This window comes from Taudactylus pleione, unplaced genomic scaffold (assembly GCF_031769625.1).
Source record: "Taudactylus pleione unplaced genomic scaffold, aTauple2 ptg002294l, whole genome shotgun sequence".
Lineage (NCBI taxonomy): Eukaryota > Metazoa > Chordata > Amphibia > Anura > Myobatrachidae > Taudactylus > Taudactylus pleione.
Window position 1 is genome coordinate 54,541 of NW_028286685.1, and position 10,908 is coordinate 65,448.

The window sequence follows — 10,908 nt, forward strand, 5'->3', positions numbered from 1 at the left end:
ATATATATATATATATATAAATAAATGTTTAAAAAATGTATATCGTATCACATATATGCGGTAACCTTCCCGAATTACCCCAGCCTTTCAAGAAGAAATTCCCATACTGGTCACTAGGTTTAGGCAACTTATTTTTTGTAAAGTGTTGTCACCGTGACGCAACAGTTAATTTTGCACTAAAGGTATTTTGTAACTTAAGTGTAATTTTTTTACATTGATTTTTGTAATTGTATTGATATGTGCATTGCACTATATGTACTAATCTTTTAGTTGATTGATACAACAATTTACCTCAATACCAATAAATGAATGTATGGTTTATACAATGAGGATAAGTAACTGAGTTTGGGCACTGTACCTCAGGGTGCGTCTCACAGCCGGAAGCCGTCCTCTTCTGTCTGACCACTCATCAGCGTTGATAGGGCCCAGTGTAACTTCCAGCCCCGCCCCCTCAGTTGCCAGATATCTCTGCCCACAGCCTGTCACTCTCACTGGCTCCACCTTAAATCCTACCCTCACATCTCTGACACAGCCTTCTCCTGCGGGTGACCTCTGGAAGGAGACGCTCAGGATGGTGGTTCCCTATACAGCAGCGCATGCAGCTGCCAACTGCCGCCCGTGTGCTGAGAGTTCCGGCTCCTGCCTGCCCACTCAGGTCTCCTGCAGCTGCTGCAGCACTTGCACAATAATGTAAAAGGAGCATTGGGCACTACCATTAATAGTATGGGGCAGCTCTCATAAGTCCTAGCCATATGAACCTCTTTTTAGTACAATTATATTATATACTACGGCTATTGGGTCATGATTCCAGCCGCAGGACAGATTAGATCTACATTTGTGTATTTGTAAATTCATTTAGACAGAGAAAAATGCAAACAGATCGACTCTTTTTTTGCCAGGTTATCACAACATGATAAATTACCAGAAAAATAAATCGTAAGTTGCAAATTTTGGGCAAAAAAAAAAACGTTGAAAAAAGATTGAAAGCTATTTTTTTTCCAGGAAATGACTGTTCCATGTAAATTGGGGGTACGTTAAAATGGGTACAAGTATATTTTCATGTTGTAAAAACACAGTTTTAAAAACTTAAAAAACCGCCTGCTGCGACTGCGTGCGATGTTTAAAACACTTGACGCATCCATATCGCCCATCGAAAAATCAGACCCAATACGTTCAAACCATTTTCAAATGTATTTATTTTTGCCCAAAATTTGAGCTTCTTTTTTGGCTAAAGTGCGCAACTTACAATTTTTTTTACGGTAATTTATGATTAGGGGGTATCCACAGGGTTCTGAAAGAAATCCCCACATTTTTAGGTAAAAATAGGGATTTTGCATTTTTTTTGCCTGGTCTGGGATGGAGAAAACTTCTCTCCAGTTTTTTTTCGCCTGTTGTCGTTTTTTGGGCGGAAACGCCCGTTTTCACAAATGGCGATAGAAACGTTTATTTCGGTGCTAATTGATTCAGGCTCTGAGTGTCTATTACTGCATATTGCAAATATATATTTACTACTGCATCCTGGCACCCAATGTAATTGTTATATTTGGAAATCCTTAAACAGACGGCACTTGTACAAATAAAAGAAACATGAGGCAGGGTAAAGTGGGTTAATTTGCCTCATGTTTGTTTTATACTTGCAATATGCCACCTGTTTAAGGATTTTATTATGTCCTGTCACTATGTACAGTAGGAGCTATAGGACGTCACCATGACATTAGAATATTGAAGGAGAGTACCGCTGATACAATATATTCTATATCTATCGATATATACATAACAGGGCTGCTTAACTGGAAAAATAGATTCAGGAAATGGGGGTGGAGCTATAGAAAGTTTTTCTATAGCTATTATATACAGGGCCGGATTAACAGTGGGGCGGGTGGAGCTACAGCTCCAGGCCCCAAATGAAAATAGGCCCATATGAACGAAAATGCCAGTGCTGACAGTTTATTACTTTTTTTCTGTCCCATCAGCTTTAGCAGCATTGCAAAGTCTAATTCCTACTCTCCCCCAATAGTCCCTAGCCACGCCCATTCAACCCACTAACCCCGGCTGTCCTTAGCTTATCCCCTGCCCATTCACCTCACTGAAGTCCCAAGCCTCATCTATTCAACTTCGCTGACCGAAGCCCGGCCTTAATGCTGGGGAACCTTTCAGTGTTTTTAGTATGCAATATGTAAGTGTGGGGATATTAGATAAAAGATGCTAGTATGCGTCGTGCATCTACGTGTTTGTGGAGTACACCGTGGTACGTGTTTTGCGGGGTTGGTCATATTATGTGTATTAATAAATGTGTGTATTGTTTTAGTAAGGACTTTTAACAGTGTTCTGTTGCGTAGGAAACGCACAATGCTAAATAATAACATAGTGCTGTATATTTACTGATACTATGTGGGATTCGCAAAATGGCCCTGTGTGACTTTTCGCAAAATGGCGTCATGCAGACTTTAATTTTAACAGATTCTGGGCCTGATTCAGAGCCAGACTGTCTGAAAGAGCGCTCGCTCTGAATCAGGGCGTTTTTTTTCTCTTCGTGCGGCCTCCTGGCCGCTCGCATAGCTGTGGGTGACCACCCACAGTTATTGCGAGTGGCCGGGTGATGGTCGCGATGGTCGAGACCATCGCGACCATCTTGGCTTGCGACGAGACCATTGCGGTAGGGTCTCATTCCCGCAAGGCCCAGTGAGCTTCCGGCTCTAAATAGAGACGGAAGCTCACCACTGACATCACTCGTGATGTCATTGGGGCCGCCCCCAAATGGCAGGCATTCCTTCGGGAACGCCTCCCTTTGGCCAGCCACCCCCCATGCCCGCCACCCAAATGGGGCGAGCTGTCAATCACCATCGACAGCTCGCCCCCTTTGGTGAGAGACTCGGAACAACAGAGCACCCGTCGCTAGCCGGGTCTCGCGCATGCGCGCGTCGGAGCCGGCTCCGGTGTGCGCAGTGGCCAAACATTGACCCGCTCGCGAGCCCATAGCGCTTGCGAGCGGGTCTGAATCAGGCCCTCTGTCTCAGCCAATCATCCGGCTTTGACAACTGCAATCGCAGTCCCGATCGCAGTGGAGTGTTCGTGCACTGTGATGCATACGCATGTGCAGTACGCAACAATCATCCCATTGCGTGCGTAATCGCAGGTGCGATGCTTGCTGAATCAGGCCCTAGGTGTGCTCCCACACACCGACATCGGGGTCGTTCCATCATTCGTGCATGATGGTCGTTCACCGGATCGTGTAGATATTTCTACTTCAGGGTCCATAGGGTATCCACAGGATACCTTGGGGTATAGGTGTGACGTCAGTCGCAGGGCACCAAAGAGTTAAGCTTTCAGCCTCCCAGGATGCACTAGGTCCCCCTCCTATACCCCGCCCCCGGGCCAAGGCACCTCAGTTTAGTTTGGTGCCCGGCCGGAGTCGGGTGCACCTGTTGGAGTGGGGGCTAGAAGAGCCCCTGAAGCTTTTTCTTCATGCAGCTGTGGCTGCACATCTGGATGAACAGCATGGACAGTCAGTCCTGACGTCCATGCTGTCTTCCCTACACCCCGCCGGTACCAGAACGCCGGTACTGATCCGGGGATGCTGGTGGGCGTCTGGGGTCACAGCTAGCGGTGACCCCAGATGCTCCGGACCATGGCCGGATTCAAGGGGGACAGAGGTAAGCAGCGGGGTCCCGCGGTGGGTCCCCGCTGATCACATGGTCCTAAGTCCCCAGGCAGGGGGCTCCCTGGGGACTGGCTGCAGCGTGGAGCCAGGCGACCAACCTGCGCTTCCACTACCCCCTGGGACAGCGGACCGCAGCAGAGCGGTAGCCCTGCGGCGTCCCAGGAGTTAAATGCATGCCAGGGGAGCGCGCCTTCCCTGTCTCACAGCCGGCGCCTCCCCCGCTGCACACAGCCCTCTCTGCATGCTGCCGACTGGTCCTGTGGCAGCGCTCCTCCCCCAGGCCAGCCTCCTCTCTGCTCCTCGGCGGCCATCTTCTCCAGAACGCATGGTGAACGCTGCTGGAAGCGCTGGACGGAAGCATCGTGGTCTGGGTCCCCCCGCATACCTCTCCTCCGCTGTGGCTCAGGTCTGTGTATGCAGCGCTGTGTCCTACCAGGCCCTGTGTCTGTGTAGTTGAGTAATCAGCGCTGTTAGTGCAGGAATTGTTATTTCTCTGCATTGTATGTGACTGTGCTAGCGCTGCCTGTAACTTTTCTTCTCTAAACTGTCAGCTTTATTACTGTCCCTGTTCTTCTGCTAAAGCCCTTGCGGTGCGGTGCTGCAGGGTGGTCTCTCGCCTATTTAATACTTAATTGGTGAGAGAGGTCACATACGTGGTGCCATCATGTCTGAAAGTGATTTTCCCCTCCGGCTACAGTGTACCACGTGCAAAGTACCGTTAGCGGAGGGGGAGGGTAGCGCGGAGGGCCTTTGCCGGCAGTGTTTGTCCATGGCGCGGCCTATTACGGTTACAGCACCGGTACAGGAGCCGCCCTGGGCTTGTTTCGCTCAGGCGTTAACAGCTTTAGTGGGCCAGTTAGCTCCGCAGCCCGCGTTTACTCCGATGGGGTTGTCCCAGCAGTCTGTGGCGTCGTCACCCATGCAGGGGTTCCCACGACAATTGGTGGTACCCCACAGTCTCCCTATTTCCCCGCTCCCGGGTTCTCAGGAGCCAGCGTGGGTTAACTCCCTGACGAGTTCTGTACAGCACTTGTCGGATGTGTTGCAAGGGGAGTCTGTGATGCGGCCTCATAAAAGGCCGGTGGCGTCTCTGTCCGCTCCTTATGAGGATGACGAAGGGACGTCTGATGATGGGGAGATTCTGGATCCTTACGATCAGGAACCTCTCCATACTAAGGACGCTGATGCTAAGTCCAAAGTATATATTCCTGGACTTATTCGGGCGGTCCGCACAGCCTTGGTGATTGAGGACGAAGTTCCCCCAGCGGCTAAATCTAAGTATGCCTTTTTCAAAGATGTGAAGGGCGATGCCACAGTCTTTCCTCTTTCGGGTCAGTTGGTGGACCATTTAGAGGAGGCGTGGAAACAACCTGGCAAAAGATACCAGCCGCAGAGACGCCTGGCGGTGGCTTATCCGTTCGCGGATAATTATTTTGCTAAGTGGGAATCCCCTCCACAGGTGGATTCTCACGTGACCCGTCTTGTCCGTAGTGCCACATTGCCGATGCCATCCATGTCCTCCCTTAAGGATGCTACGGACCGCAAGGTAGAAATCTGCCTGAAGTCCGCTTATTCCCTTGCAGGGGGGGCAGCACGGCCGGCTATGGCCATTTGCTGGGTTGCCAGAGCGATGGAGCGCTGGGCGGATTCATTAGAGGCTTCTTTTGAATCCGACTGTCCGGCTGAACAGGCGGAGTTGATTGGCAATCTCCGTGATTCGGCCACCTACATCAACGAGGCGGCTCTAGACATTAGTACTCTGGTGTCTAGAATTTCTTCAGCAGCGGTAGCTGCTCGTCGCACCTTGTGGCTGCGATCCTGGAAGGCGGACGCAGATTCCAAGAAAGGTCTGGAAGCGTTGCCGTTTACCGGAGAAGTTCTCTTCGGTCCGGATCTGGATAAGATTGTGGCCACGCTGGCGGCAGCCAAATCTGCTTGTCTCCCGTCGGCCGCTGCTCCTTCTGGTTCGGGACCATCGTCCTTTCAGTCATCTAGGGCCCAGGGCAGGCCCAAACCACAGTCGTTTCCTCGACAGGCTGGCCCTAAGAAATCGGTCAAGCCCCGGAAGCAGGCATGGAGTACCAGACGTCCGGCCCCCAAGCCAGATGACAAGCCTGCGGCCTGACGGTCCGGGCCTCCCTTTGGGGGATCCCAGGGTGGGAGGCCGCCTGCTACAGTTCGCCCAGTGTTGGTCGACCACTACGACAGACACTTGGGTTCTGGAGGTGGTTTCCCACGGATACGCCCTCTCCTTCCGGCACAGACCCCCGGCTCGCTTCTTCACCACGGGTCTCCCATCAGACCGGAACAAGGCTACGGAGCTGCGGAAGGTATTGCACACTATGCTCCAGGCTGGAGTTATAGTGCCTGTTCCATTCTCCCAGAGGGGCCAGGGTTTCTATTCAAATCTATTTTTGGTACAGAAACCCAATGGGTCATATCGTCCGATTCTCAACCTCAAAGCACTCAACAAGTCTTTGCGGGTCCCGAAGTTTCGGATGGAGACCCTACGGTCCATCATTCTGGCGCTGGAACCTGGGGACTACTTGGTGTCATTGGACATACAGGACGCTTACCTGCATGTCCCTATTCTTTTGCGCCATCAACAGTTCCTCAGGTTTGCAATCCGCAGCGACCACTTCCAGTTTCGGGCGTTACCTTTTGGCCTGGCAACAGCACCACGTGTTTTCACCAAGGTGATGGCGGTCATGGCGGCTTCTCTGCGGCTGCAGGGAGTCCGCATGTTACCGTATTTGGACGACCTGTTATTGGTGGCAGGATCTCCAGAGCTCCTGTTACGCCACTTGGACCTGACCATTGCACTGCTGCAACGGCACGGCTGGCTAATCAACTGGCAGAAGTCCACTCTAATCCCGTCTCGGAGGATTCTGCAGCTTGGAGCCTTATTGGACTCGGGACAGCAAAGGATCTTCGTGACGGAGGACAAGATCTCTGCTTTACAGTCAAGGGTGCGCAGTTGCCTGCACAGCCACCGGGTATCCTTACACTCGGCGATGAGGTTACTGGGCTCCATGGTGTCGGTGTTCGACATGGTGGAATACGCCCAGTTTCACTCCAGACCTCTGCAGCACCTGATCCTGTCCAAGTGGAACGGGCTGACTCAGTCTCTGAAGTCCCAGACGATTGTGCTCACCCAGGAGGTTCGCCTGTCCCTTACGTGGTGGTTACAGACGACCCACCTCAACAAGGGACGTCCGTTCTGGGTTCCAAATTGGGTCCTGTTGACAACGGACGCCAGTCTTCGGGGCTGGGGAGCAGTTTCGGGTCCACACTTGTTCCAGGGCAGGTGGACGCCGACAGAAGCGGAGCTTCCAATAAATATCTTGGAACTCCGTGCGGTCTTCAATGCTCTCCAGCAGGCACAGCGGTTTCTCCAGGGTCGCCCGGTGCAGGTCCAGTCGGACAACGCTACCACCGTGGCCTACATAAACAGGCAAGGAGGAACTCGCAGTCGGGCGGCTCTCGTAGAGGTCTCTCGGATCCTGGTTTGGGCGGAGCGCAATCCTCCGGCCATATCAGCGGTCTTCATCCCGAGAGTGCTCAATTGGGAGGCGGACTTTCTAAGTCGCCAGGACGTTCATCCGGGGGAATGGTCCCTGCACCCGGACGTTTTTCAACTACTGGTGGACAGGTGGGGTCTTCCACAAATCGACCTCATGGCGTCCCGGCACAACAACAAGTTGCCGGTGTACGGGTCTCGCACAAGAGACGAAGGGGCGTCTCTGGTGGATGCTCTGTCCGTCCGGTGGACGTTCCGGTTCGCATACCTGTTCCCTCCGGTCTCCCTTCTTCCACGGGTAAACCGGAAATTCAAACAGGAAGGAGGGACGCTCCTGTTGATAGCTCCCGCGTGGCCCAGACGGCACTGGTTCTCAGACCTTCAGGGTCTGTCCGTGGACAGTCCTCTGCGGTTGCCGCTACGACCGGACCTTCTGTCTCAGGGTCCTTGCCTTCACCCGGACCTGACTCGGCTGTCTTTGACGGCGTGGCTGTTGAGACGGCCATGCTGAGGTCTCGGGGGTTTTCCAGCTCTGTGGTGCGTACCATGTTACGAGCTCGGAAACCGTCTTCCGCGAGGATATACCATCGCGTGTGGCATACGTTCTTCCAGTGGTGTCGACCGAGAGGTTATGCACCGCGGGAGTTTCGTCTGTCTCGGATTCTCGCCTTCCTGCAAGCGGGACTAGATCATGGGCTTCGCTTTGCTTCTTTGAAGGTACAGGTTTCGGCCCTATCTGTCTGGTTTCACCGTAGGATTGCTACAATCCCGGATGTGCGCACCTTTATGCAGGGTGTTCTCCGCATTCAGCCGCCCTTTGTTCCACCTGTGGCGCCTTGGGATTTGGCTGTGGTCCTGAGGGCTCTCCAAGGACCGCCGTTTGAACCACTGGGCTCAGTGGATCTTAAATGGCTAACAGCTAAGACTGTTTTCCTTCTGGCCATTGCTTCGGCCAGACGTGTTTCTGAGTTAGGGGCTCTTTCTTGTAGACCCCCTTTCTTGGTTTTTTATGGGAACAGGGCAGTACTCCGCACTCGGCCCGAGTTTCTTCCCAAAGTTGTTTCCCAGTTTCATGTTAACGAGGAAATAGTTGTTCCAGCCTTTAACTCACTGGGTCTTTCCGTGGGTGAGGCCTCTTTGGATGTTGTGCGGGCCTTAAGGACTTATGTTGACCGCACTTCTTCGTTTAGGAAGTCGGACGCTTTGTTTGTCCTCTATGGCTTCCGTAAAAAGGGTTGGCCTGCTTCAAAGCAAACTTTGGCAGCCTGGATCCGTATGGCTATTTCTGAAGCTTATCTTCATGAAGGCCTACCGGTCCCTCCTTCTCTGAAGGCTCATTCCACTAGGTCTGTGGGTCCTTCGTGGGCAGCTCGACGTGGTGCCTCGGCAGTTCAGATCTGCAAGGCTGCTACGTGGTCTTCTGTCCATACCTTCGTGAGGTACTACAGGTTTGACACCTTCGCTTCTCAGGATGCTTCCTTCGGGCGGCGGATTCTCCTTTCTGCACAGGAGCGTCCCCACCCTTAAAGGATACTGCTTTGGGACATCCCCAAGGTATCCTGTGGATACCCTATGGACCCTGAAGTAGAAAATATGAGATATGGTAAGAACTTACCCTTGTTATCTCTATTTCTACGAAGTCCATAGGGTTCCACAGGACTCCCGCCCTGTCGCACCTGTGCTGCAGATGGGCTTTGCTCTGGTCACCGGTTTTCCGTCTCCCTCTGGTGAGAATGTGATTCTTGTATGTGTCCAGATCTTTGTTCTCTCTCTTCCTTCTCCTCCTTCGGCCTATGGCTTGGTAACTAACTGAGGTGCCTTGGCCCGGGGGCGGGGTATAGGAGGGGGACCTAGTGCATCCTGGGAGGCTGAAAGCTTAACTCTTTGGTGCCCTGCGACTGACGTCACACCTATACCCCAAGGTATCCTGTGGAACCCTATGGACTTCGTAGAAATAGAGATAACAAGGGTAAGTTCTTACCATATCTCATATTATCGTTCCATCGGATGATCAGGCATTGTGTAGGCGGGTCGCCTAGTGTGTACCCAAACTTTCACTCCCTGGTGCCAACCCTCTCAACACTGGTGGGTTTGACTTTTGTTGGGTTATGGTAGCAGCAGGCAGATAACAAATCCTAGGTTAATAAATGTGGGCTTTACACACAGGTCATATTTAAAAAAGGGATCATAGGGACTGATTCAGAGATGGACGATTTTGTACAGTAGCTGTGACTTTGGACGCAGCTGCTGTGCAAAAATAGTCTAATGTCTGCAGAGGAAGGAAAAGACGCCTCCTGTCGGCATCTCAGATCCGACACCTGCAGGATCAGATCAGCATCGTGACGATCACATCCCCCAAAATGGCTGCAGCCTGTCAATCTCTGCGTGCAAGGACACAGGGACCATTCTGCACATGCGCAGTTTCCCCGCCTTTGGAGATGTGCGCAAACCATCAGGTTCGCATAAATATCTGAATCCGGCCCATAAAATTGCATCCATTTTCTCCGGCATTGTCTATGCCCTTCAAGCCCACATAGAGATCAGTTATACTTAGGGAAGCCAATCCTGGTATCAGCGGGAACCCTGGGATTTACAGTTACAAAGTCTGGGATTTAAATTCCAGGATTGGTGCCTCGACTCACGGGATTTTCGGGATTAACTCAGTGGCCACTGCGGAATGCTCCAGTGCAGGCTGTACGGCTTTTTTCACCCTGGGCAGCACCAGTCCAGAGGGCTCAGACGCTGCCCCCGGGCCTCCTACAGCTATGCAACTGTGTGTGGCGTCATAGGGGTCATGCTGCGCAGACGTACGCCTCAAAGTGGAGGTTGACTCTCTCTGTCTGAGCCTGAGGACTGCAGTGACTGTGAAAGAACCACGGTGACACACTGCTTGCCTGGTCCTGTACTCTGCAAAATGACTATGCTGTGCCTGTAATTGTTCTTCTTGAGGAGGGTGAGTCAATGTGTGACAGTAACACACACACAGACGCTCACAATTTCTTCTCAGTGTGGGCTGAGTGTGAGGGCTGGGCTGGCTGGCTTCCTGTGACTGTTCTGTATATGGGGGCCATGATGGGGCTTGGAGGCCATGAAATAATTATTTTTTTCTGTGGGGCTGGCGGCCTATTTTCATTGATAAACTCAATCCCGGGATTACCGGGATTGAGATTTTTTTCAATCCCGAATCCTGGGATTAAAAAAATGAGGCGGGATTGGCTTTCCTAGCTATACTCATTATTACATTTAGTCCCAGGGCCAGCATCAGGGGGGTACTGCCGGTACTAATGTGCTGGGCCCGTACTCAGAGGGGGGCCCGCAGAGTGCAGATGATACAGCCTGTGAACGGCTTGTTATGCTGGGTACAAATTAGACGATGTATACTTAGTGCAATGGGACCTAACAACATCCTCGACGGGCGATGTCGCTAATGACCTGCGGGAGCGCACATATCATGGGTACACACTAGACAATGTACCCGATATGTGGCTCCGATCTGCGGGAACGGGCGATATATCGTCTAGTGTGTGTACCTAGCATTAGTCACAGACACATGTCTGCTTGTGAGGACAAAGCAGTTTGCAGCTAGGATCAGTGGTAAGCTGTGGGCCCCCCTATCAGTGTCAGTCACTGTGACTACTGGCTAGCGGAAGATGTGTGCCCCTTCTCATAGGAGAGCAAAGCAGAGGCTGCAAGACTGCACAACTTAAGGTGGTTACACCCTGGACGA